The following is a 24548-nucleotide window of genomic DNA, read 5'->3' as shown; positions in this document are numbered from 1 at the left end:
GATGCCCTCGGTGCAGATTCGCTAGTATCTGACCATCTTATTCCTTTTTCCCTTGGGAGTCATCTTTGCTCCGTATCTCTTCCTCAATTTCCTCGCGCTTCTCCCTTTCTGTGTCGGACATTGTCTGTCCCCAATTCGTGCAACTTCTTTCATCGTCTTGGTTCCTACTGATTTCGAATCTGTCCAGGGATAGGTCCCTATTCCCACTACTTTGGGTGCCATTCCCCGTGTCATAGAGCTGGGTGCTTTCCAGGCGCTCATCTTCCCCCTCCCCTTGGGGTGTTTGTTCTAACCCCATTTCATCATATATTCTATCGATCGTTTCTCCGATGCTTCTGGTGTCGAAGTCATCTTCCATATTTGCGCTAGACGTGCCTGGTACTGAATCGTACGCAGGAAAGATTTCTTCTATATCTTCCCATTCTAGTACTGGAGCAGCTTTTTTAACCTCTCTGCCCAGATATTCAAGATCGCGTGTTCTCTGTCTCCGCTTTCGTTCTATGTCGTCATCGAATACTTTACGTTTCCTCGCCTCTTCTCTGACCATATCTTCTTCCTTTTTCTTTTCATTTCTTTGCCTCTTTATTCTTTTCTCACGTATCCTTTGCTCTTCTTCTAACCTCTGCTGTTCTTGCCTGTCATGATCGTTTGTTGCTCTTGGTTTGCGTTCGAGCTGTCTTTCTTGCTCTTCGTGATATAGCTGTTCTCGCCTTTGTCTGTCTTTCTTTCTTTCTTATTCTTTCGTCTCTTAATTCCTTCTCTTTTCCCTTTCTCTGTACTTCATCTAACCTCTCCTTTTGTTTCGTGTCATCAATGCCTTTGCCATCAAGTTTCAGTAAAATTTGCCCTCCCATCCATTTGTTCTTTGCGAATGCTATCTCACCAGTTCTATCTCCGTTTCCTTTCCATCTTTTCCCTTCTCTCTCTTTGTCGAGAGATGCACTTGTCTGTGCATGATCCCTTCTTTCGTCATTGCGTCTCCCCTTGTCCCTTGGGACTGTGGAGGTAATATCCTTATCACTATCTTTCCCTTGATTTTCGTCACTACTTTGCCTAGGTGACTCATATGCTGGGTTGCTACACCCTGTGGCTGCTTTAAGCTCTCAGCGGGTATAGTCCCTCGTCCTTTCTTTCTTCAACTTTTGTTTCGGATGGGGCGGGTGGCGCGGTAGGCCTCTCACCCCCCTCTGTGCATATGTTAAGTATCCAATCTATTGGCGGCTCCTCTTCCTTTCCCTGTTCATACATTTTCCAAAGCTCAAGAACAGCAAGGCGTTTGTCTAACTTCTTGCCCGTGTATGTGACATGCAGATATGTCGTCATGTGTTGCAAGACGGCTTTAGATAAGGACCCACCTTGTGGCCATGGCATAAACATCTTGTGGGCGGTTCCCTTAACCCACTCCGTGCTATATTTTCTTAGCTTGGGTGCGTGTTTTGGCAACTGCTTGCATAAGTGTGTCAATGGAGTTATGTCCTCCATACTTAAATATGTTCCCTTTCCTCTTATATAACACTTGTCAACACTTTCGCATGACTCGAATAGTTTCAACGATATGAGCGAGCACCAAACAACGCAAGCTCCAATCCAAATCTTTTCACAAAATGTTATACCTTCTAAATTACTCAAAAAACATCAATTCATATGCGATTTCATCTCAGCTGTTAAATCGCGTAAAGTTTAAATCAGTTTTCTCAAAGAAAATTTTGATATATGATGTCACAACAAAAAAAACATGCAAGACAGATGATTGACAGACTAGACGAACACCAGCTGGTCACATTTATCTCTGACTTTAACCTTTGTGGTAGTTTAATCGTTCCCCCTTTAGCTGGGACTCTGGGTACACGTTTCTTCTATCCACTTGTATTAAAAGCGTAGGAATAAGGCAAATCCTCTCACTTCTTGGGTGTTCCCCCCCGGTAACCTCTCTCTTCTCGGGTGTCCTCCCCGGTAACTTTTATTTACTTAATTATTCTCGAGTCGTTGGGGGTCATTCCGAGGTTGGAGGTAAGTCAAAAACAATGCCGGTAAAGGATTACCGGCATCGCCTACCGCTACGGGCTATTCTGACCAACCAGACCGCTATTTACGGCACCGTAAAGTACAATGCCGTAAATAGCAGTCTAGGGTTACACGCGTGACACACCATGCCGATATTAGCGGCATGCTGTAAACCGGAGCTGATCCCAAGTAATGCGGACATGCAAATAACGGCCTCCTGAAGCCGAAAAGTACCTTACCGGCATGGAGTAAATACCGGCATCTCCGAGAAGGTGCTAAGAACCCTGAGCAGTGTTTCCAAGAGCCACAGGTGCACACAATCAGCACAGGTGGAGGCAATGGAGTCTGGCACAGCACAAAAGGAGCACACCCACACACCACACCCCCTCCCACACCAAGATGATACCAATAGTAGTAGCATTACTGGAGCTGGAGGCCCTGCTTGCAATGCAGCAACAACAACAACAGCAACAACAACAACAACAACCACAGACCCCACTACAGAGGATACACAGGAGGAGAAAGAGGGTGAGACAGGCCCAGCATGCCCCACCAGTGCAGCCACCGTTATCAAGCCGGCAGCCCCCAATCCCTCGCATCAAAGCCACCCCCTTCACCCTAAGACCGGAGCAGATCCACACCCTATACCGGCTTGACCGTGACACCATCACCACCATAGTGGACCTGATACATGACGACATAGTGAGCCTCATAGAAATATGCACCGCCATCCCCCCTCTACTGAAGGTAGTGTCTGTGCTCCACTTCCTTGCCACAGGCACCTACCAGCACACAGTGGGGCACATGCATGGCATATCACAACCCTTATTTTCCCGGATACTGAACCAAGTGCTGGATGCCCTCCTCAAGCACACAACGGACTACATATCCCTACCACAGACTCCCCAGGAGATATTCGATACAAAAGTTGCCTTCCATGCACTGGCATGCATGCCAAATTGTATAGGCGCCCTCGACTGCACCCACGTGGAGTTGGTGGTCCCGCATGCCATGGAGGTGGCGTATGGCAACTGCAAGCAATACCACTCCATAAACGTGCAGATGGTATGCAACGCGAGCAAGATCATCACACATTGCTGTGCCCGATATCCAGGATCAACTCATGACTCTTTGGTTCTGCAGAACTACACGCTACCACGCTATATGGAGCGACATGCTGGACGACGTGCCTAGCTGCTTGGTGAGTTGCCCGACTGTCCCATGGCAGTGCATCGGGGTTATGAGCTGGGTGCCTGCATACTCCACCTGGGTGGGAAGGGGGGGATGCATACTCCACCTGGGTAGGAAGGGGGGGAGATGCATACTCCACCTGGGTGGGAAGGGGGGGATGCATACTCCACCTGGGTGGAAATGTTGACGCCAGTGCACGATGTGCACTTCACCGAACACTGTGCCCCAGAGCCAGTGAAACGGCACATGACTACCAAATCCCACAGTGATGAAGTAAGGCCGACACCTAACACTACATGACTAACAGGTGACCAGGCCACATCCCACAATACATGCACCACTCATCGGCGGCCCTCACACACCGTTAGGGCATCTAGCACTATGCACTGCATATGCACTATGTCGCTGCCTCCAGCATATCACCACACCGTAGAGTCATCCCTGGGAGTGCATTGAACTGAGCCTAACAGGGATACCAATGCATGGTACGAATATGCTACTGACAACAGCCAACACTCCCTACTACCAAATCTCACAGAACACAACACAGCAATGATTTCACTCCAACACTGCTGCATGCATATACGATACACGTGCAACAAGATGGGAGTGCACACCATAACCCATCCTGAGGATGCTACCCACTCCATCATCCTATCGCACAGGACACATAGTGGGGTCAGAAATGGGGCCAATGCATCCAGGGACATGTGTGTATGGGCAGAAATTACCTGCTGCCATATAAGACTAGTACAGTTGTCCGCCATGAATGTACAAACACTTACCTTCATTCCCCTCTCATGCAATGACCAATGAAGATAGGTGTCGGACAGAAAAATAATGTGGCCACAGCCTCAAAGCAAAAGGCATCTATTTTCAGTGATGAAATATAATATAATTATAAATTGTCTGTTATTTTACTTTCCAAGTATTTTACTCTCCAATTATTCAATAAAATTTGCATTTGGCAAAAGTCCTTCGAGCTGGATTTGAACCAGCAATGTAAGGATGCCTGTTTCACCACTGCAGTCCTCCACTCTACCAACTGAGCTATCAAAGGCTTCGCAAATCATTCTCTAGCAAGCTCAATACGAGCTTCCATTTCAACCATCGACATGTAAACATCTCTTGCAATTCGTGCAAAATACTACAAATTTGGCTTGTGAGGTTCACGAATGGAGTAAAAGCACATCAGTTCCCAATTAAAAAAATGACCCCCTCCGCAGTCTCCCGCATGTTACTGACCACCATACTAAGGGGGAAAAGTTGAAAGGCGGCGCCTGACAGGCCATCTCCTCAGAGTATTCAGCCGTGTTGGGCCTTGACAATATTTTAATATCTTGGATGGTGTATAGTGTTCTCTCATTTCCCTTGAGAAATCAAGATTGTCAAGGGGATTCTGCTGTTTTGTCAGTTCATAGCAAGAGATGGGGATCCAAAACACCTCACAGGAAACCAACAAAGATGGGTGTCAGACAGAAAAATAACATGGCCACAGCCTCAAAGCAAAAGGCATCTATTTTCAGTGATGAAATATAATATAATTATAAATTGTCTGTTATTTTATTTTCCAAGTATTTTACTTTCCAAGTATTCAATAAAATTTGCATTTGGCAAAAGTCCTTCGAGCCTGTGTTGAAACAGCGACCTAAGGATGCCTGTTTTACCACTACAGTCCTCCGCTCAACTAACTGAGCTATCGAAGGTTTGGCAAATCAATTTCTAGCAAGCTCAATACGAGCTTCCACTTCAACCGTCGACCTGCAAACATCTCTTGCAATTCGTGCAAAATACTACAAATTTGGCTTGTGAGGTTCCCGAATCGAGTAAAAGCACATCAGTTCCCAATTAAAAAAATGACCCCCTCCGCAGTCTCCCGCATGTTACTGACCACCATACTAAGGAGGAAAAGTTGAAAGGCGGCGCCTCACAGGCCATATCCTCAGAGTATTCAGCAGTGTTGGGCCTTGACAATATTTTAATATCTTGGATGGTGTATAGTGTTCTCTCATTTCCCTTGAGAAATCAAGATTGTCAAGGAGATTCTGCTGTTTTGCCAGTTCATAGCAAGAGATGGGGATCCAAAACACCTCACAGGAAACCAATGAAGATTGGTGTTGGACAGAAACATAACGTGGCCAGAGCCTCAAAGCAAAAGGCATCTATTTTCAGTGATGAAATATAATATAATTATAAATTGTCTGTTATTTTATTTTCCAAGTATTTTACTTTCCAAGTATTCAATAAAATTTGCATTTGGCAGAAGTCCTTCGAGCCGGATTTGAGCCAGCGACCTAAGGATGCCTGTTTTACCACTACAGTTCTCCGCTCTACCAACTGAGCTATCAAAGGCTTGGCAAATCATTCTCTAGCAAGCTCAATACGATCTTCAACTTCAACCGTCGACATGCAAACATCTCTTGCAATTCATGCAAAATACTACAAATTTGGCTTGTGAGGTTCACAAATTGAGTAAAAGCACATCAGTTCCCATTTAAAAAAATTACCCCCTCTGCAGTCTCTCGCATGTTACTGACCACCATACTAAGGGGGAAAAGTTGAAAGGCGGCGCCTCACAGGCCATCTCCTCAGAGTATTCAGCCGTGTTGGGCCTTGACAATATTTTAATATCTTGGATGGTGCATAGTGTTCTCTCATTTCCCTTGAGAAATCAAGATTGTCAAGGGGATTCTGCTGTTTTGTCAGTTCATAGCAAGAGATGGGGATCCAAAACACCTCACAGGAAACCAACGAAGATTGGTGTCGGACAGAAAAATAACGTGGCCACAGCCTCAAAACAAAAGGCATCTATTTTCAGTGATGAAATATAATATAATTATAAATTGTCTGTTATTTTACTTTCCAAGTATTTTACTTTCCAAGTATTCAATAAAATTTGCATTTGGCAAAAGTCCTTCGAGCCGGATTTGAACCAGCGACCTAAGGATGTCTGTTTCACCACTGCATCCAAGGCTTGGCAAATCATTCTCTAGCAAACTCAATACGAGCTTCCACTTTAACCATCGACTTGTAAACATCTCTTGCAATTCGTGCAAACTATTACAAATTTGGCTTGTGAGGTTCCCGAATTGAGTAAAAGCACATCAGTTGACAATTAAAAAAATGACCCCCTCCGCAGTCTCCCGCATGTTACTGGCCACCATACTAAGGGGGAAAAGTTGAAAGGCGGCGCCTCACAGGCCATCTCCTCAGAGTATTCAGCAGTGTTGGGCCTTAACAATATTTTAATACCTTGGATGGTGTATAGTGTTCTTTCATTTCCCTTGAGAAATCAAGATTGTCAAGGAGATTCTGCTGTTTTGCCAGTTCATAGCAAGAGATAGGGATCCAAAACACCTCAAAGGAAACCAATGAAGATTGGTGTTGGACAGAAACATAAAGTGGCCAGAGCCTCAAAGCAAAAGGCATATATTTTCAGTGATGAAATATAATATAATTATAAATTGTCTATTATTTTATTTTCCAAGTATTTTACTTTCCAAATATTCAATAAAATTTGCATTTGGCAAAAGTCCTTCGAGCTGGATTTGAACCAGCGACCTAAGGATGCCTGTTTTACCACTACAGTCCTCCCCTCCACCAACTGAGCTATCGAAGGCTTGGCAAATCATTCTCTAGCAAGCTCAATACGATCTTCCACTTCAACCGGCGACATGCAAACATCTCTTGCAATTCGTGCAAAATATTACAAATTTGGCTTGTGAGGTTCCCGAATTGAGTAAAAGCACATCAGTTGACAATTAAAAAAATGACCCCCTCCGCAGTCTCCCGCATGTTACTGACCACCATACTAAGGGGGAAAAGTTGAAAGGCGGTGCCTCACAGGCCATCTCCTCAGAGTATTCAGCAGTGTTGGGCCTTAACAATATTTTAATACCTTGGATGGTGTATAGTGTTCTCTCATTTCCCTTGAGAAATCAAGATTGTCAAGGAGATTCTGCTGTTTTGCCAGTTCATAGCAAGAGATGGGGATCCAAAACACCTCACAGGAAACCAATGAAGATTGGTGTTGGACAGAAACATAACGTGGCCAGAACCTCAAAGCAAAAGGCATATATTTTCAGTGATGAAATATAATATAATTATAAATTGTATATTATTTTATTTTCCAAGTATTTTACTTTCCAAGTATTCAATAAAATTTGCATTTGGCAAAAGTCCTTCGAGCCGGATTTGAACCAGCGACCTAAGGATGCCTGTTTTACCACTACAGTCTACCACTACAGTCCTCCGCTCTACCAACTGAGCTATCGAAGGCTTGGCAAATCATTCTCTAGCAAGCTCAATACGATCTTCCACTTCAACCGTCGACATGCAAACATCTCTTGCAATTCGTGCAAAATACTACAAATTTGGCTTGTGAGGTTCCCGAACTGAGTAAAAGCACATCAGTTCCCAATTAAAAAAATGACCCCCTCCGCAGTCTCCCGCATGTTACTGACCACCATACTAAGGGGGAAAAGTTGAAAGGCGGCGCCTCACAGGCCATCTCCTCAGAGTATTCAGCCGTGTTGGGCCTTGACAATATTTTAATATCTTGGATGGTTTATAGTGTGCTCTCATTTCCCTTGAGAAATCAAGATTGTCAAGGGGATTCTGCTGTTTTGTCAGTTCATAGCAAGAGATGGGGATCCAAAACACCTCACAGGAAACCAACGAAGATGGGTGTCAGACAGAAAAATAACATGGCCACAGCCTCAAAGCAAAAGGCATCTATTTTCAGTGATGAAATATAATATAATTATAAATTGTCTATTATTCTATTTTCCAAGTATTTTACTTTCCAAGTATTCAATAAAATTTGCATTTGGCAAAAGTCCTTCGAGCCGGATTTGAAACAGCGACCTAAGGATGCCTGTTTTAACACTACAGTCCTTTGCTCTACCAACTGAGCTATCGAAGGTTTGGCAAATCATTTTCTAGCAAGCTCAATACGAGCTTCCACTTCAACCATCGACGTGCAAACATCTCTTGCAATTCGTGCAAAATACTACAAATTTGGCTTGTTAGGTTCCCGAATTGAGTAAAAGCACATCAGTTCCCAATTAAAAAAATGACCCCCTCCGCAGTCTCCCACATGTTACTGACCACCATACTAAGGAGGAAAAGTTGAAAGGCGGCCCCTCACAGGCCATCTCCTCAGAGTATTCAGCAGTGTTGGGCCTTGACAATATTTTAATATCTTGGATGGTGTATAGTGTTCTCTCATTTCCATTGAAAAATCAAGATTTTCAAGGAGATTCTGCTGTTTTGCCAGTTCATAGCAAGAGATGGGAATCCAAAACACCTCACAGGAAACCAACGAAGATGGGTGTAGGACAGAAAAATAACATGGCCACAGCCTCAAAGCAAAAGGCATCTATTTTCAGTGATGAAATATAATATAATTATAAATTGTCTGTTTTTTTATTTTCCAAGTATTTTACTTTCCAAGTATTCAATAAAATTTGCATTTGGCAAAAGTCCTTCGAGCCGGATTTGAACCAGCGACCTAAGGATGCCTGTTTTACCACTACAGTCTACCACTACAGTCCTCCGCTCTACCAACTGAGCTATCGAAGGCTTGGCAAATCATGCTCTAGCAAGCCCAATACGATCTTCCACTTCAACCGTCGACATGCAAACATCTCTTGCAATTCGTGCAAAATACTACAAATTTGGCTTGTGAGGTTCCCGAATTGAGTAAAAGCACATCAGTTCCCAATTAAAAAAATGACCCCCTCCGCAGTCTCCCGCATGTTACTGACCACCATACTAAGGGGGAAAAGTGGAAGGGCGGCGCCTCACAGGCCATCTCCTCAGAGTATTCAGCCGTGTTGGGCCTTGACAATATTTTAATATCTTGGATGGTTTATAGTGTGCTCTCATTTCCCTTGAGAAATCAAGATTGTCAAGGGGATTCTGCTGTTTTGTCAGTTCATAGCAAGAGATGGGGATCCAAAACACCTCACAGGAAACCAACGAAGATGGGTGTCGGACAGAAAAATAACATGGCCACAGCCTCAAAGCAAAAGGCATCTATTTTCAGTGATGAAATATAATATAATTATAAATTGTCTATTATTCTATTTTCCAAGTATTTTACTTTCCAAGTATTCAATAAAATTTGCATTTGGCAAAAGTCCTTCGAGCCGGATTTGAAACAGCGACCTAAGAATACCTGTTTTAACACTACAGTCCTCTGCTCTACCAACTGAGCTATCGAAGGTTTGGCAAATCATTTTCTAGCAAGCTCAATACAAGCTTCCACTTCAACCATCGACGTGCAAACATCTCTTGCAATTCGTGCAAAATACTACAAATTTGGCTTGTTAGGTTCCCGAATTGAGTAAAAGCACATCAGTTCCCAATTAAAGAAATGACCCCCTCCGCAGTCTCCCACATGTTACTGACCACCATACTAAGGAGGAAAAGTTGAAAGGCGGCCCCTCACAGGCCATCTCCTCAGAGTATTCAGCAGTGTTGGGCCTTGACAATATTTTAATATCTTGGATGGTGTATAGTGTTCTCTCATTTCCATTGAAAAATCAAGATTTTCAAGGAGATTCTGCTGTTTTGCCAGTTCATAGCAAGAGATGGGAATCCAAAACACCTCACAGGAAACCAACGAAGATGGGTGTCGGACAGAAAAATAACATGGCCACAGCCTCAAAGCAAAAGGCATCTATTTTCAGTGATGAAATATAATATAATTATAAATTGTCTGTTTTTTTATTTTCCAAGTATTTTACTTTCCAAGTATTCAATAAAATTTGCATTTGGCAAAAGTCCTTCGAGGCGGATTTGAACCAGCGACCTAAGGATGCCTGTTTTGCCACTACAGTCCTCCGCTCTACCAACTGAGCTATCAAAGGCTTGGCAAATCATTCTCTAGCAAGCTCAATACGATCTTCCACTTCAACCGTCGACATGCAAACATCTCTTGCAATTCATGCAAAATACTACAAATTTGACTTGTGAGGTTCACGAATTGAGTAAAAGCACATCAGTTCCCAATTAAAAAAATTACCCCCTCCGCACTCTCCCGCATGTTACTGACCACCATACTAAGGGGGAAAAGTTGAAAGGCGGCGCCTGACAGGCCATCTCCTCAGAGTATTCAGCCGTGTTGGGCCTTGACAATATTTTAATATCTTGGATGGTGTATAGTGTTCTCTCATTTCCCTTGAGAAATCAAGATTGTCAAGGGGATTCTGCTGTTTTGTCAGTTCATAGCAAGAGATGGGGATCCAAAACACCTCACAGGAAACCAATGAAGATTGGTGTTGGACAGAAACATAACGTGGCCAGAGCCTCAAAGCAAAAGGCATCTATTTTCAGTGATGAAATATAATATAATTATAAATTGTCTGTTATTTTATTTTCCAAGTATTTTACTTTCCAAGTATTCAATAAAATTTGCATTTGGCAGAAGTCCTTCGAGCCGGATTTGAGCCAGCGACCTAAGGCTGCCTGTTTTACCACTACAGTTCTCCGCTCTACCAACTGAGCTATCAAAGGCTTGGCAAATCATTCTCCAGCAAGCTCAATACGATCTTCAACTTCAACCGTCGACATGCAAACATCTCTTGCAATTCATGCAAAATACTACAAATTTGGCTTGTGAGGTTCACAAATTGAGTAAAAGCACATCAGTTCCCATTTAAAAAAATTACCCCCTCTGCAGTCTCTCGCATGTTACTGACCACCATACTAAGGGGGAAAAGTTGAAAGGCGGCGCCTCACAGGCCATCTCCTCAGAGTATTCAGCAGTGTTGGGCCTTGACAATATTTTAATATCTTGGATGGCGTATAGTGTTCTCTCATTTCCCTTGAGAAATCAAGATTGTCAAGGAGATTCTGCTGTTTTGCCAGTTCATAGCAAGAGATGGGGATCCAAAACACCTCACAGGAAACCAATGAACATTGGTGTTGGACAGAAACATAACGTGGCCAGAGCCTCAAAGCAAAAGGCATCTATTTTCAGTGATGAAATATTATATAATTATAAATTGTCTGTTATTTTATTTTCCAAGTATTTTACTTTCCAAGTATTCAATAAAATTTGCATTTGGCAAAAGTCCTTCGAGCCGGATTTGAGACAGCGACCTAAGGATGCCTGTTTTACCACTACAGTCCTCCGCTCTACCAACTGAGCTATGAAAGGCTTGGCAAATCATTCTCTAGCAAGCTCAATACGATCTTCCACTTCAACCGTCGACATGCAAACATCTCTTGCAATTCATGCAAAATACTACAAATTTGGCTTGTGAGGTTCACGAATTGAGTAAAAGCACATCAGTTCCCATTTAAAAAAATTACCCCCTCTGCAGTCTCCCGCATGTTACTGACCACCATACTAAGGGGGAAAAGTTGAAAGGCGGCGCCTCACAGGCCATCTCCTCAGAGTATTCAGCCGTGTTGGGCCTTGACAATATTTTAATATCTTGGATGGTGCATAGTGTTCTCTCATTTCCCTTGAGAAATCAAGATTGTCAAGGGGATTCTGCTGTTTTGTCAGTTCATAGCAAGAGATGGGGATCCAAAACACCTCACAGGAAACCAACGAAGATTGGTGTCGGACAGAAAAATAACGTGGCCACAGCCTCAAAACAAAAGGCATCTATTTTCAGTGATGAAATATAATATAATTATAAATTGTCTGTTATTTTACTTTCCAAGTATTTTACTTTCCAAGTATTCAATAAAATTTGCATTTGGCAAAAGTCCTTCGAGCCGGATTTGAACCAGCGACCTAAGGATGTCTGTTTCACCACTGCATCCAAGGCTTGGCAAATCATTCTCTAGCAAACTCAATACGAGCTTCCACTTTAACCATCGACTTGTAAACATCTCTTGCAATTCGTGCAAACTATTACAAATTTGGCTTGTGAGGTTCCCGAATTGAGTAAAAGCACATCAGTTGACAATTAAAAAAATGACCCCCTCCGCAGTCTCCCGCATGTTACTGGCCACCATACTAAGGGGGAAAAGTTGAAAGGCGGCGCCTCACAGGCCATCTCCTCAGAGTATTCAGCAGTGTTGGGCCTTAACAATATTTTAATACCTTGGATGGTGTATAGTGTTCTTTCATTTCCCTTGAGAAATCAAGATTGTCAAGGAGATTCTGCTGTTTTGCCAGTTCATAGCAAGAGATAGGGATCCAAAACACCTCAAAGGAAACCAATGAAGATTGGTGTTGGACAGAAACATAAAGTGGCCAGAGCCTCAAAGCAAAAGGCATATATTTTCAGTGATGAAATATAATATAATTATAAATTGTCTATTATTTTATTTTCCAAGTATTTTACTTTCCAAATATTCAATAAAATTTGCATTTGGCAAAAGTCCTTCGAGCTGGATTTGAACCAGCGACCTAAGGATGCCTGTTTTACCACTACAGTCCTCCCCTCCACCAACTGAGCTATCGAAGGCTTGGCAAATCATTCTCTAGCAAGCTCAATACGATCTTCCACTTCAACCGGCGACATGCAAACATCTCTTGCAATTCGTGCAAAATATTACAAATTTGGCTTGTGAGGTTCCCGAATTGAGTAAAAGCACATCAGTTGACAATTAAAAAAATGACCCCCTCCGCAGTCTCCCGCATGTTACTGACCACCATACTAAGGGGGAAAAGTTGAAAGGCGGTGCCTCACAGGCCATCTCCTCAGAGTATTCAGCAGTGTTGGGCCTTAACAATATTTTAATACCTTGGATGGTGTATAGTGTTCTCTCATTTCCCTTGAGAAATCAAGATTGTCAAGGAGATTCTGCTGTTTTGCCAGTTCATAGCAAGAGATGGGGATCCAAAACACCTCACAGGAAACCAATGAAGATTGGTGTTGGACAGAAACATAACGTGGCCAGAACCTCAAAGCAAAAGGCATATATTTTCAGTGATGAAATATAATATAATTATAAATTGTATATTATTTTATTTTCCAAGTATTTTACTTTCCAAGTATTCAATAAAATTTGCATTTGGCAAAAGTCCTTCGAGCCGGATTTGAACCAGCGACCTAAGGATGCCTGTTTTACCACTACAGTCTACCACTACAGTCCTCCGCTCTACCAACTGAGCTATCGAAGGCTTGGCAAATCATTCTCTAGCAAGCTCAATACGATCTTCCACTTCAACCGTCGACATGCAAACATCTCTTGCAATTCGTGCAAAATACTACAAATTTGGCTTGTGAGGTTCCCGAACTGAGTAAAAGCACATCAGTTCCCAATTAAAAAAATGACCCCCTCCGCAGTCTCCCGCATGTTACTGACCACCATACTAAGGGGGAAAAGTTGAAAGGCGGCGCCTCACAGGCCATCTCCTCAGAGTATTCAGCCGTGTTGGGCCTTGACAATATTTTAATATCTTGGATGGTTTATAGTGTGCTCTCATTTCCCTTGAGAAATCAAGATTGTCAAGGGGATTCTGCTGTTTTGTCAGTTCATAGCAAGAGATGGGGATCCAAAACACCTCACAGGAAACCAACGAAGATGGGTGTCAGACAGAAAAATAACATGGCCACAGCCTCAAAGCAAAAGGCATCTATTTTCAGTGATGAAATATAATATAATTATAAATTGTCTATTATTCTATTTTCCAAGTATTTTACTTTCCAAGTATTCAATAAAATTTGCATTTGGCAAAAGTCCTTCGAGCCGGATTTGAAACAGCGACCTAAGGATGCCTGTTTTAACACTACAGTCCTTTGCTCTACCAACTGAGCTATCGAAGGTTTGGCAAATCATTTTCTAGCAAGCTCAATACGAGCTTCCACTTCAACCATCGACGTGCAAACATCTCTTGCAATTCGTGCAAAATACTACAAATTTGGCTTGTTAGGTTCCCGAATTGAGTAAAAGCACATCAGTTCCATATTAAAAAAATGACCCCCTCCGCAGTCTCCCACATGTTACTGACCACCATACTAAGGAGGAAAAGTTGAAAGGCGGCCCCTCACAGGCCATCTCCTCAGAGTATTCAGCAGTGTTGGGCCTTGACAATATTTTAATATCTTGGATGGTGTATAGTGTTCTCTCATTTCCATTGAAAAATCAAGATTTTCAAGGAGATTCTGCTGTTTTGCCAGTTCATAGCAAGAGATGGGAATCCAAAACACCTCACAGGAAACCAACGAAGATGGGTGTAGGACAGAAAAATAACATGGCCACAGCCTCAAAGCAAAAGGCATCTATTTTCAGTGATGAAATATAATATAATTATAAATTGTCTGTTTTTTTATTTTCCAAGTATTTTACTTTCCAAGTATTCAATAAAATTTGCATTTGGCAAAAGTCCTTCGAGCCGGATTTGAACCAGCGACCTAAGGATGCCTGTTTTACCACTACAGTCTACCACTACAGTCCTCCGCTCTACCAACTGAGCTATCGAAGGCTTGGCAAATCATGCTCTAGCAAGCCCAATACGATCTTCCACTTCAACCGTCGACATGCAAACATCTCTTGCAATTCGTGCAAAATACTACAAATTTGGCTTGTGAGGTTCCCGAATTGAGTAAAAGCACATCAGTTCCCAATTAAAAAAATGACCCCCTCCGCAGTCTCCCGCATGTTACTGACCACCATACTAAGGGGGAAAAGTGGAAGGGCGGCGCCTCACAGGCCATCTCCTCAGAGTATTCAGCCGTGTTGGGCCTTGACAATATTTTAATATCTTGGATGGTTTATAGTGTGCTCTCATTTCCCTTGAGAAATCAAGATTGTCAAGGGGATTCTGCTGTTTTGTCAGTTCATAGCAAGAGATGGGGATCCAAAACACCTCACAGGAAACCAACGAAGATGGGTGTCGGACAGAAAAATAACATGGCCACAGCCTCAAAGCAAAAGGCATCTATTTTCAGTGATGAAATATAATATAATTATAAATTGTCTATTATTCTATTTTCCAAGTATTTTACTTTCCAAGTATTCAATAAAATTTGCATTTGGCAAAAGTCCTTCGAGCCGGATTTGAAACAGCGACCTAAGAATACCTGTTTTAACACTACAGTCCTCTGCTCTACCAACTGAGCTATCGAAGGTTTGGCAAATCATTTTCTAGCAAGCTCAATACAAGCTTCCACTTCAACCATCGACGTGCAAACATCTCTTGCAATTCGTGCAAAATACTACAAATTTGGCTTGTTAGGTTCCCGAATTGAGTAAAAGCACATCAGTTCCCAATTAAAGAAATGACCCCCTCCGCAGTCTCCCACATGTTACTGACCACCATACTAAGGAGGAAAAGTTGAAAGGCGGCCCCTCACAGGCCATCTCCTCAGAGTATTCAGCAGTGTTGGGCCTTGACAATATTTTAATATCTTGGATGGTGTATAGTGTTCTCTCATTTCCATTGAAAAATCAAGATTTTCAAGGAGATTCTGCTGTTTTGCCAGTTCATAGCAAGAGATGGGAATCCAAAACACCTCACAGGAAACCAACGAAGATGGGTGTCGGACAGAAAAATAACATGGCCACAGCCTCAAAGCAAAAGGCATCTCTTTTCAGTGATGAAATATAATATAATTATAAATTGTCTGTTTTTTTATTTTCCAAGTATTTTACTTTCCAAGTATTCAATAAAATTTGCATTTGGCAAAAGTCCTTCGAGGCGGATTTGAACCAGCGACCTAAGGATGCCTGTTTTGCCACTACAGTCCTCCGCTCTACCAACTGAGCTATCAAAGGCTTGGCAAATCATTCTCTAGCAAGCTCAATACGATCTTCCACTTCAACCGTCGACATGCAAACATCTCTTGCAATTCATGCAAAATACTACAAATTTGACTTGTGAGGTTCACGAATTGAGTAAAAGCACATCAGTTCCCAATTAAAAAAATTACCCCCTCCGCACTCTCCCGCATGTTACTGACCACCATACTAAGGGGGAAAAGTTGAAAGGCGGCGCCTGACAGGCCATCTCCTCAGAGTATTCAGCCGTGTTGGGCCTTGACAATATTTTAATATCTTGGATGGTGTATAGTGTTCTCTCATTTCCCTTGAGAAATCAAGATTGTCAAGGGGATTCTGCTGTTTTGTCAGTTCATAGCAAGAGATGGGGATCCAAAACACCTCACAGGAAACCAACAAAGATGGGTGTCGGACAGAAAAATAACATGGCCACAGCCTCAAAGCAAAAGGCATCTATTTTCAGTGATGAAATATAATATAATTATAAATTGTCTGTTATTTTATTTTCCAAGTATTTTACTTTCCAAGTATTCAATAAAATTTGCATTTGGCAAAAGTCCTTCGAGCCAGTGTTGAAACAGCGACCTAAGGATGCCTGTTTTACCACTACAGTCCTCCGCTCAACCAACTGAGCTATCGAAGGTTTGGCAAATCAATTTCTAGCAAGCTCAATACGAGCTTCCACTTCAACCGTCGACCTGCAAACATCTCTTGCAATTCGTGCAAAATACTACAAATTTGGCTTGTGAGGTTCCCGAATCGAGTAAAAGCACATCAGTTCCCAATTAAAAAAATGACCCCCTCCGCAGTCTCCCGCATGTTACTGACCACCATACTAAGGAGGAAAAGTTGAAAGGCGGCGCCTCACAGGCCATCTCCTCAGAGTATTCAGCAGTGTTGGGCCTTGACAATATTTTAATATCTTGGATGGTGTATAGTGTTCTCTCATTTCCCTTGAGAAATCAAGATTGTCAAGGAGATTCTGCTGTTTTGCCAGTTCATAGCAAGAGATGGGGATCCAAAACACCTCACAGGAAACCAATGAAGATTGGTGTTGGACAGAAACATAACGTGGCCAGAGCCTCAAAGCAAAAGGCATCTATTTTCAGTGATGAAATATAATATAATTATAAATTGTCTGTTATTTTATTTTCCAAGTATTTTACTTTCCAAGTATTCAATAAAATTTGCATTTGGCAGAAGTCCTTCGAGCCGGATTTGAGCCAGCGACCTAAGGCTGCCTGTTTTACCACTACAGTTCTCCGCTCTACCAACTGAGCTATCAAAGGCTTGGCAAATCATTCTCCAGCAAGCTCAATACGATCTTCAACTTCAACCGTCGACATGCAAACATCTCTTGCAATTCATGCAAAATACTACAAATTTGGCTTGTGAGGTTCACAAATTGAGTAAAAGCACATCAGTTCCCATTTAAAAAAATTACCCCCTCTGCAGTCTCTCGCATGTTACTGACCACCATACTAAGGGGGAAAAGTTGAAAGGCGGCGCCTCACAGGCCATCTCCTCAGAGTATTCAGCAGTGTTGGGCCTTGACAATATTTTAATATCTTGGATGGCGTATAGTGTTCTCTCATTTCCCTTGAGAAATCAAGATTGTCAAGGAGATTCTGCTGTTTTGCCAGTTCATAGCAAGAGATGGGGATCCAAAACACCTCACAGGAAACCAATGAACATTGGTGTTGGACAGAAACATAACGTGGCCAGAGCCTCAAAGCAAAAGGCATCTATTTTCAGTGATGAAATATTATATAATTATAAATTGTCTGTTATTTTATTTTCCAAGTATTTTACTTTCCAAGTATTCAATAAAATTTGCATTTGGCAAAAGTCCTTCGAGCCGGATTTGAGACAGCGACCTAAGGATGCCTGTTTTACCACTACAGTCCTCCGCTCTACCAACTGAGCTATGAAAGGCTTGGCAAATCATTCTCTAGCAAGCTCAATACGATCTTCCACTTCAACCGTCGACATGCAAACATCTCTTGCAATTCATGCAAAATACTACAAATTTGGCTTGTGAGGTTCACGAATTGAGTAAAAGCACATCAGTTCCCATTTAAAAAAATTACCCCCTCTGCAGTCTCCCGCATGTTACTGACCACCATACTAAGGGGGAAAAGTTGAAAGGCGGCGCCTCACAGGCCATCTCCTCAGAGTATTCAGCCGTGTTGGGCCTTGACAATATTTTAATATCTTGGATGGTGCATAGTGTTCTCTCATTTCCCTTGAGAAATCAAGATTGTCAAGGGGATTCTGCTGTTTTGTCAGTTCATAGCAAGAGATGGGGATCCAAAACACCTCACAGGAAACCAACGAAGATTGGTGTCGGACAGAAAAATAACGTGGCCACAGCCTCAAAACAAAAGGCATCTATTTTCAGTGATGAAATATAATATAATTATAAATTGTCTGTTATTTTACTTTCCAAGTATTTTACTTTCCAAGTATTCAATAAAATTTGCATTTGGCAAAAGTCCTTCGAGCCGGATTTGAACCAGCGACCTAAGGATGTCTGTTTCACCACTGCATCCAAGGCTTGGCAAATCATTCTCTAGCAAACTCAATACGAGCTTCCACTTTAACCATCGACTTGTAAACATCTCTTGCAATTCGTGCAAACTATTACAAATTTGGCTTGTGAGGTTCCCGAATTGAGTAAAAGCACATCAGTTGACAATTAAAAAAATGACCCCCTCCGCAGTCTCCCGCATGTTACTGGCCACCATACTAAGGGGGAAAAGTTGAAAGGCGGCGCCTCACAGGCCATCTCCTCAGAGTATTCAGCAGTGTTGGGCCTTAACAATATTTTAATACCTTGGATGGTGTATAGTGTTCTTTCATTTCCCTTGAGAAATCAAGATTGTCAAGGAGATTCTGCTGTTTTGCCAGTTCATAGCAAGAGATAGGGATCCAAAACACCTCAAAGGAAACCAATGAAGATTGGTGTTGGACAGAAACATAAAGTGGCCAGAGCCTCAAAGCAAAAGGCATATATTTTCAGTGATGAAATATAATATAATTATAAATTGTCTATTATTTTATTTTCCAAGTATTTTACTTTCCAAATATTCAATAAAATTTGCATTTGGCAAAAGTCCTTCGAGCTGGATTTGAACCAGCGACCTAAGGATGCCTGTTTTACCACTACAGTCCTCCCCTCCACCAACTGAGCTATCGAAGGCTTGGCAAATCATTCTCTAGCAAGCTCAATACGATCTTCCACTTCAACCGGCGACATGCAAACATCTCTTGCAATTCGTGCAAAATATTACAAATTTGGCTTGTGAGGTTCCCGAATTGAGTAAAAGCACATCAGTTGACAATTAAAAAAATGACCCCCTCCGCAGTCTCCCGCATGTTACTGACCACCATACTAAGGGCGAAAAGTTGAAAGGCGGTGCCTCACAGGCCATCTCCTCAGAGTATTCAGCAGTGTTGGGCCTTAACAATATTTTAATACCTTGGATGGTGTATAGTGTTCTCTCATTTCCCTTGAGAAATCAAGATTGTCAAGGAGATTCTGCTGTTTTGCCAGTTCATAGCAAGAGATGGGGATCCAAAACACCTCACAGGAAACCAATGAAGATTGGTGTTGGACAGAAACATAACGTGGCCAGAACCTCAAAGCAAAAGGCATATATTTTCAGTGATGAAATATAATATAATTATAAATTGTATATTATTTTATTTTCCAAGTATTTTACTTTCCAAGTATTCAATAAAATTTGCATTTGGCAAAAGTCCTTCGAGCCGGATTTGAACCAGCGACCTAAGGATGCCTGTTTTACCACTACAGTCTACCACTACAGTCCTCCGCTCTACCAACTGAGCTATCGAAGGCTTGGCAAATCATTCTCTAGCAAGCTCAATACGATCTTCCACTTCAACCGTCGACATGCAAACATCTCTTGCAATTCGTGCAAAATACTACAAATTTGGCTTGTGAGGTTCCCGAACTGAGTAAAAGCACATCAGTTCCCAATTAAAAAAATGACCCCCTCCGCAGTCTCCCGCATGTTACTGACCACCATACTAAGGGGGAAAAGTTGAAAGGCGGCGCCTCACAGGCCATCTCCTCAGAGTATTCAGCCGTGTTGGGCCTTGACAATATTTTAATATCTTGGATGGTTTATAGTGTGCTCTCATTTCCCTTGAGAAATCAAGATTGTCAAGGGGATTCTGCTGTTTTGTCAGTTCATAGCAAGAGATGGGGATCCAAAACACCTCACAGGAAACCAACGAAGATGGGTGTCAGACAGAAAAATAACATGGCCACAGCCTCAAAGCAAAAGGCATCTATTTTCAGTGATGAAATATAATATAATTATAAATTGTCTATTATTCTATTTTCCAAGTATTTTACTTTCCAAGTATTCAATAAAATTTGCATTTGGCAAAAGTCCTTCGAGCCGGATTTGAAACAGCGACCTAAGGATGCCTGTTTTAACACTACAGTCCTTTGCTCTACCAACTGAGCTATCGAAGGTTTGGCAAATCATTTTCTAGCAAGCTCAATACGAGCTTCCACTTCAACCATCGACGTGCAAACATCTCTTGCAATTCGTGCAAAATACTACAAATTTGGCTTGTTAGGTTCCCGAATTGAGTAAAAGCACATCAGTTCCCAATTAAAAAAATGACCCCCTCCGCAGTCTCCCACATGTTACTGACCACCATACTAAGGAGGAAAAGTTGAAAGGCGGCCCCTCACAGGCCATCTCCTCAGAGTATTCAGCAGTGTTGGGCCTTGACAATATTTTAATATCTTGGATGGTGTATAGTGTTCTCTCATTTCCATTGAAAAATCAAGATTTTCAAGGAGATTCTGCTGTTTTGCCAGTTCATAGCAAGAGATGGGAATCCAAAACACCTCACAGGAAACCAACGAAGATGGGTGTAGGACAGAAAAATAACATGGCCACAGCCTCAAAGCAAAAGGCATCTATTTTCAGTGATGAAATATAATATAATTATAAATTGTCTGTTTTTTTATTTTCCAAGTATTTTACTTTCCAAGTATTCAATAAAATTTGCATTTGGCAAAAGTCCTTCGAGCCGGATTTGAACCAGCGACCTAAGGATGCCTGTTTTACCACTACAGTCTACCACTACAGTCCTCCGCTCTACCAACTGAGCTATCGAAGGCTTGGCAAATCATGCTCTAGCAAGCCCAATACGATCTTCCACTTCAACCGTCGACATGCAAACATCTCTTGCAATTCGTGCAAAATACTACAAATTTGGCTTGTGAGGTTCCCGAATTGAGTAAAAGCACATCAGTTCCCAATTAAAAAAATGACCCCCTCCGCAGTCTCCCGCATGTTACTGACCACCATACTAAGGGGGAAAAGTGGAAGGGCGGCGCCTCACAGGCCATCTCCTCAGAGTATTCAGCCGTGTTGGGCCTTGACAATATTTTAATATCTTGGATGGTTTATAGTGTGCTCTCATTTCCCTTGAGAAATCAAGATTGTCAAGGGGATTCTGCTGTTTTGTCAGTTCATAGCAAGAGATGGGGATCCAAAACACCTCACAGGAAACCAACGAAGATGGGTGTCGGACAGAAAAATAACATGGCCACAGCCTCAAAGCAAAAGGCATCTATTTTCAGTGATGAAATATAATATAATTATAAATTGTCTATTATTCTATTTTCCAAGTATTTTACTTTCCAAGTATTCAATAAAATTTGCATTTGGCAAAAGTCCTTCGAGCCGGATTTGAAACAGCGACCTAAGAATACCTGTTTTAACACTACAGTCCTCTGCTCTACCAACTGAGCTATCGAAGGTTTGGCAAATCATTTTCTAGCAAGCTCAATACAAGCTTCCACTTCAACCATCGACGTGCAAACATCTCTTGCAATTCGTGCAAAATACTACAAATTTGGCTTGTTAGGTTCCCGAATTGAGTAAAAGCACATCAGTTCCCAATTAAAGAAATGACCCCCTCCGCAGTCTCCCACATGTTACTGACCACCATACTAAGGAGGAAAAGTTGAAAGGCGGCCCCTCACAGGCCATCTCCTCAGAGTATTCAGCAGTGTTGGGCCTTGACAATATTTTAATATCTTGGATGGTGTATAGTGTTCTCTCATTTCCATTGAAAAATCAAGATTTTCAAGGAGATTCTGCTGTTTTGCCAGTTCATAGCAAGAGATGGGAATCCAAAACACCTCACAGGAAACCAACGAAGATGGGTGTCGGACAGAAAAATAACATGGCCACAGCCTCAAAGCAAAAGGCATCTATTTTCAGTGATGAAATATAATATAATTATAAATTGTCTGTTTTTTTATTTTCCAAGTATTTTACTTTCCAAGTATTCAATAAAATTTGCATTTGGCAAAAGTCCTTCGAGCCAGTGTTGAAACAGCGACCTAAGGATGCCTGTTTTACCACTACAGTCCTCCGCTCAACCAACTGAGCTATCGAAGGTTTGGCAAATCAATTTCTAGCAAGCTCAATACGAGCTTCCACTTCAACCGTCGACCTGCAAACATCTCTTGCAATTCGTGCAAAATACTACAAATTTGGCTTGTGAGGTTCCCGAATCGAGTAAAAGCACATCAGTTCCCAATTAAAAAAATGACCCCCTCCGCAGTCTCCCGCATGTTACTGACCACCATACTAAGGAGGAAAAGTTGAAAGGCGGCGCCTCACAGGCCATCTCCTCAGAGTATTCAGCAGTGTTGGGCCTTGACAATATTTTAATATCTTGGATGGTGTATAGTGTTCTCTCATTTCCCTTGAGAAATCAAGATTGTCAAGGAGATTCTGCTGTTTTGCCAGTTCATAGCAAGAGATGGGGATCCAAAACACCTCACAGGAAACCAATGAAGATTGGTGTTGGACAGAAACATAACGTGGCCAGAGCCTCAAAGCAAAAGGCATCTATTTTCAGTGATGAAATATAATATAATTATAAATTGTCTGTTATTTTATTTTCCAAGTATTTTACTTTCCAAGTATTCAATAAAATTTGCATTTGGCAGAAGTCCTTCGAGCCGGATTTGAGCCAGCGACCTAAGGCTGCCTGTTTTACCACTACAGTTCTCCGCTCTACCAACTGAGCTATCAAAGGCTTGGCAAATCATTCTCCAGCAAGCTCAATACGATCTTCAACTTCAACCGTCGACATGCAAACATCTCTTGCAATTCATGCAAAATACTACAAATTTGGCTTGTGAGGTTCACAAATTGAGTAAAAGCACATCAGTTCCCATTTAAAAAAATTACCCCCTCTGCAGTCTCTCGCATGTTACTGACCACCATACTAAGGGGGAAAAGTTGAAAGGCGGCGCCTCACAGGCCATCTCCTCAGAGTATTCAGCAGTGTTGGGCCTTGACAATATTTTAATATCTTGGATGGCGTATAGTGTTCTCTCATTTCCCTTGAGAAATCAAGATTGTCAAGGAGATTCTGCTGTTTTGCCAGTTCATAGCAAGAGATGGGGATCCAAAACACCTCACAGGAAACCAATGAACATTGGTGTTGGACAGAAACATAACGTGGCCAGAGCCTCAAAGCAAAAGGCATCTATTTTCAGTGATGAAATATTATATAATTATAAATTGTCTGTTATTTTATTTTCCAAGTATTTTACTTTCCAAGTATTCAATAAAATTTGCATTTGGCAAAAGTCCTTCGAGCCGGATTTGAGACAGCGACCTAAGGATGCCTGTTTTACCACTACAGTCCTCCGCTCTACCAACTGAGCTATGAAAGGCTTGGCAAATCATTCTCTAGCAAGCTCAATACGATCTTCCACTTCAACCGTCGACATGCAAACATCTCTTGCAATTCATGCAAAATACTACAAATTTGGCTTGTGAGGTTCACGAATTGAGTAAAAGCACATCAGTTCCCATTTAAAAAAATTACCCCCTCTGCAGTCTCCCGCATGTTACTGACCACCATACTAAGGGGGAAAAGTTGAAAGGCGGCGCCTCACAGGCCATCTCCTCAGAGTATTCAGCCGTGTTGGGCCTTGACAATATTTTAATATCTTGGATGGTGCATAGTGTTCTCTCATTTCCCTTGAGAAATCAAGATTGTCAAGGGGATTCTGCTGTTTTGTCAGTTCATAGCAAGAGATGGGGATCCAAAACACCTCACAGGAAACCAACGAAGATTGGTGTCGGACAGAAAAATAACGTGGCCACAGCCTCAAAACAAAAGGCATCTATTTTCAGTGATGAAATATAATATAATTATAAATTGTCTGTTATTTTACTTTCCAAGTATTTTACTTTCCAAGTATTCAATAAAATTTGCATTTGGCAAAAGTCCTTAGAGCCGGATTTGAACCAGCGACCTAAGGATGTCTGTTTCACCACTACATCCAAGGCTTGGCAAATCATTCTCTAGCAAACTCAATACGAGCTTCCACTTTAACCATCGACTTGTAAACATCTCTTGCAATTCGTGCAAACTATTACAAATTTGGCTTGTGAGGTTCCCGAATTGAGTAAAAGCAAATCAGTTGACAATTAAAAAAATGACCCCCTCCGCAGTCTCCCGCATGTTACTGGCCACCATACTAAGGGGGAAAAGTTGAAAGGCGGCGCCTCACAGGCCATCTCCTCAGAGTATTCAGCAGTGTTGGGCCTTAACAATATTTTAATACCTTGGATGGT

General features: G+C 42.0%; 6 non-coding genes across 6 annotated transcripts; all 6 read right to left on the bottom strand.

The window, feature by feature from the left end:
* Nucleotides 1-7374: 7374 nt before the first annotated feature.
* Nucleotides 7375-7473, bottom strand: TRNAY-GUA (transfer RNA tyrosine (anticodon GUA)). Its single transcript has 2 exons — nucleotides 7437-7473; nucleotides 7375-7410 (listed from the first exon to the last, which is right to left on the bottom strand). It is a non-coding gene; the product is annotated as a tRNA-Tyr (tRNA).
* Nucleotides 7474-8679: 1206 nt separating this feature from the next.
* Nucleotides 8680-8778, bottom strand: TRNAY-GUA (transfer RNA tyrosine (anticodon GUA)). Its single transcript has 2 exons — nucleotides 8742-8778; nucleotides 8680-8715 (listed from the first exon to the last, which is right to left on the bottom strand). It is a non-coding gene; the product is annotated as a tRNA-Tyr (tRNA).
* Nucleotides 8779-13189: 4411 nt separating this feature from the next.
* Nucleotides 13190-13288, bottom strand: TRNAY-GUA (transfer RNA tyrosine (anticodon GUA)). The gene is made up of 2 exons: nucleotides 13252-13288; nucleotides 13190-13225 (listed from the first exon to the last, which is right to left on the bottom strand). It is a non-coding gene; the product is annotated as a tRNA-Tyr (tRNA).
* A 1206-nt stretch (nucleotides 13289-14494) lies between these two features.
* Nucleotides 14495-14593, bottom strand: TRNAY-GUA (transfer RNA tyrosine (anticodon GUA)). The gene is made up of 2 exons: nucleotides 14557-14593; nucleotides 14495-14530 (listed from the first exon to the last, which is right to left on the bottom strand). It is a non-coding gene; the product is annotated as a tRNA-Tyr (tRNA).
* Nucleotides 14594-19650: 5057 nt separating this feature from the next.
* On the bottom strand, nucleotides 19651-19749 carry TRNAY-GUA (transfer RNA tyrosine (anticodon GUA)). Its single transcript has 2 exons — nucleotides 19713-19749; nucleotides 19651-19686 (listed from the first exon to the last, which is right to left on the bottom strand). It is a non-coding gene; the product is annotated as a tRNA-Tyr (tRNA).
* Nucleotides 19750-20955: 1206 nt separating this feature from the next.
* Nucleotides 20956-21054, bottom strand: TRNAY-GUA (transfer RNA tyrosine (anticodon GUA)). Its single transcript has 2 exons — nucleotides 21018-21054; nucleotides 20956-20991 (listed from the first exon to the last, which is right to left on the bottom strand). It is a non-coding gene; the product is annotated as a tRNA-Tyr (tRNA).
* Between the last annotated feature and the right edge of the window lie 3494 nt (nucleotides 21055-24548).

Source organism: Ambystoma mexicanum, chromosome 1p (assembly GCF_040938575.1).
Source record: "Ambystoma mexicanum isolate Mex_15411 chromosome 1p, UKY_AmexF1_1, whole genome shotgun sequence".
NCBI classification, from domain to species: Eukaryota; Metazoa; Chordata; class Amphibia; order Caudata; family Ambystomatidae; genus Ambystoma; species Ambystoma mexicanum.
Note: the sequence above shows the minus strand (reverse complement) of the source record. Positions and strands in the feature narration are given on the sequence as shown.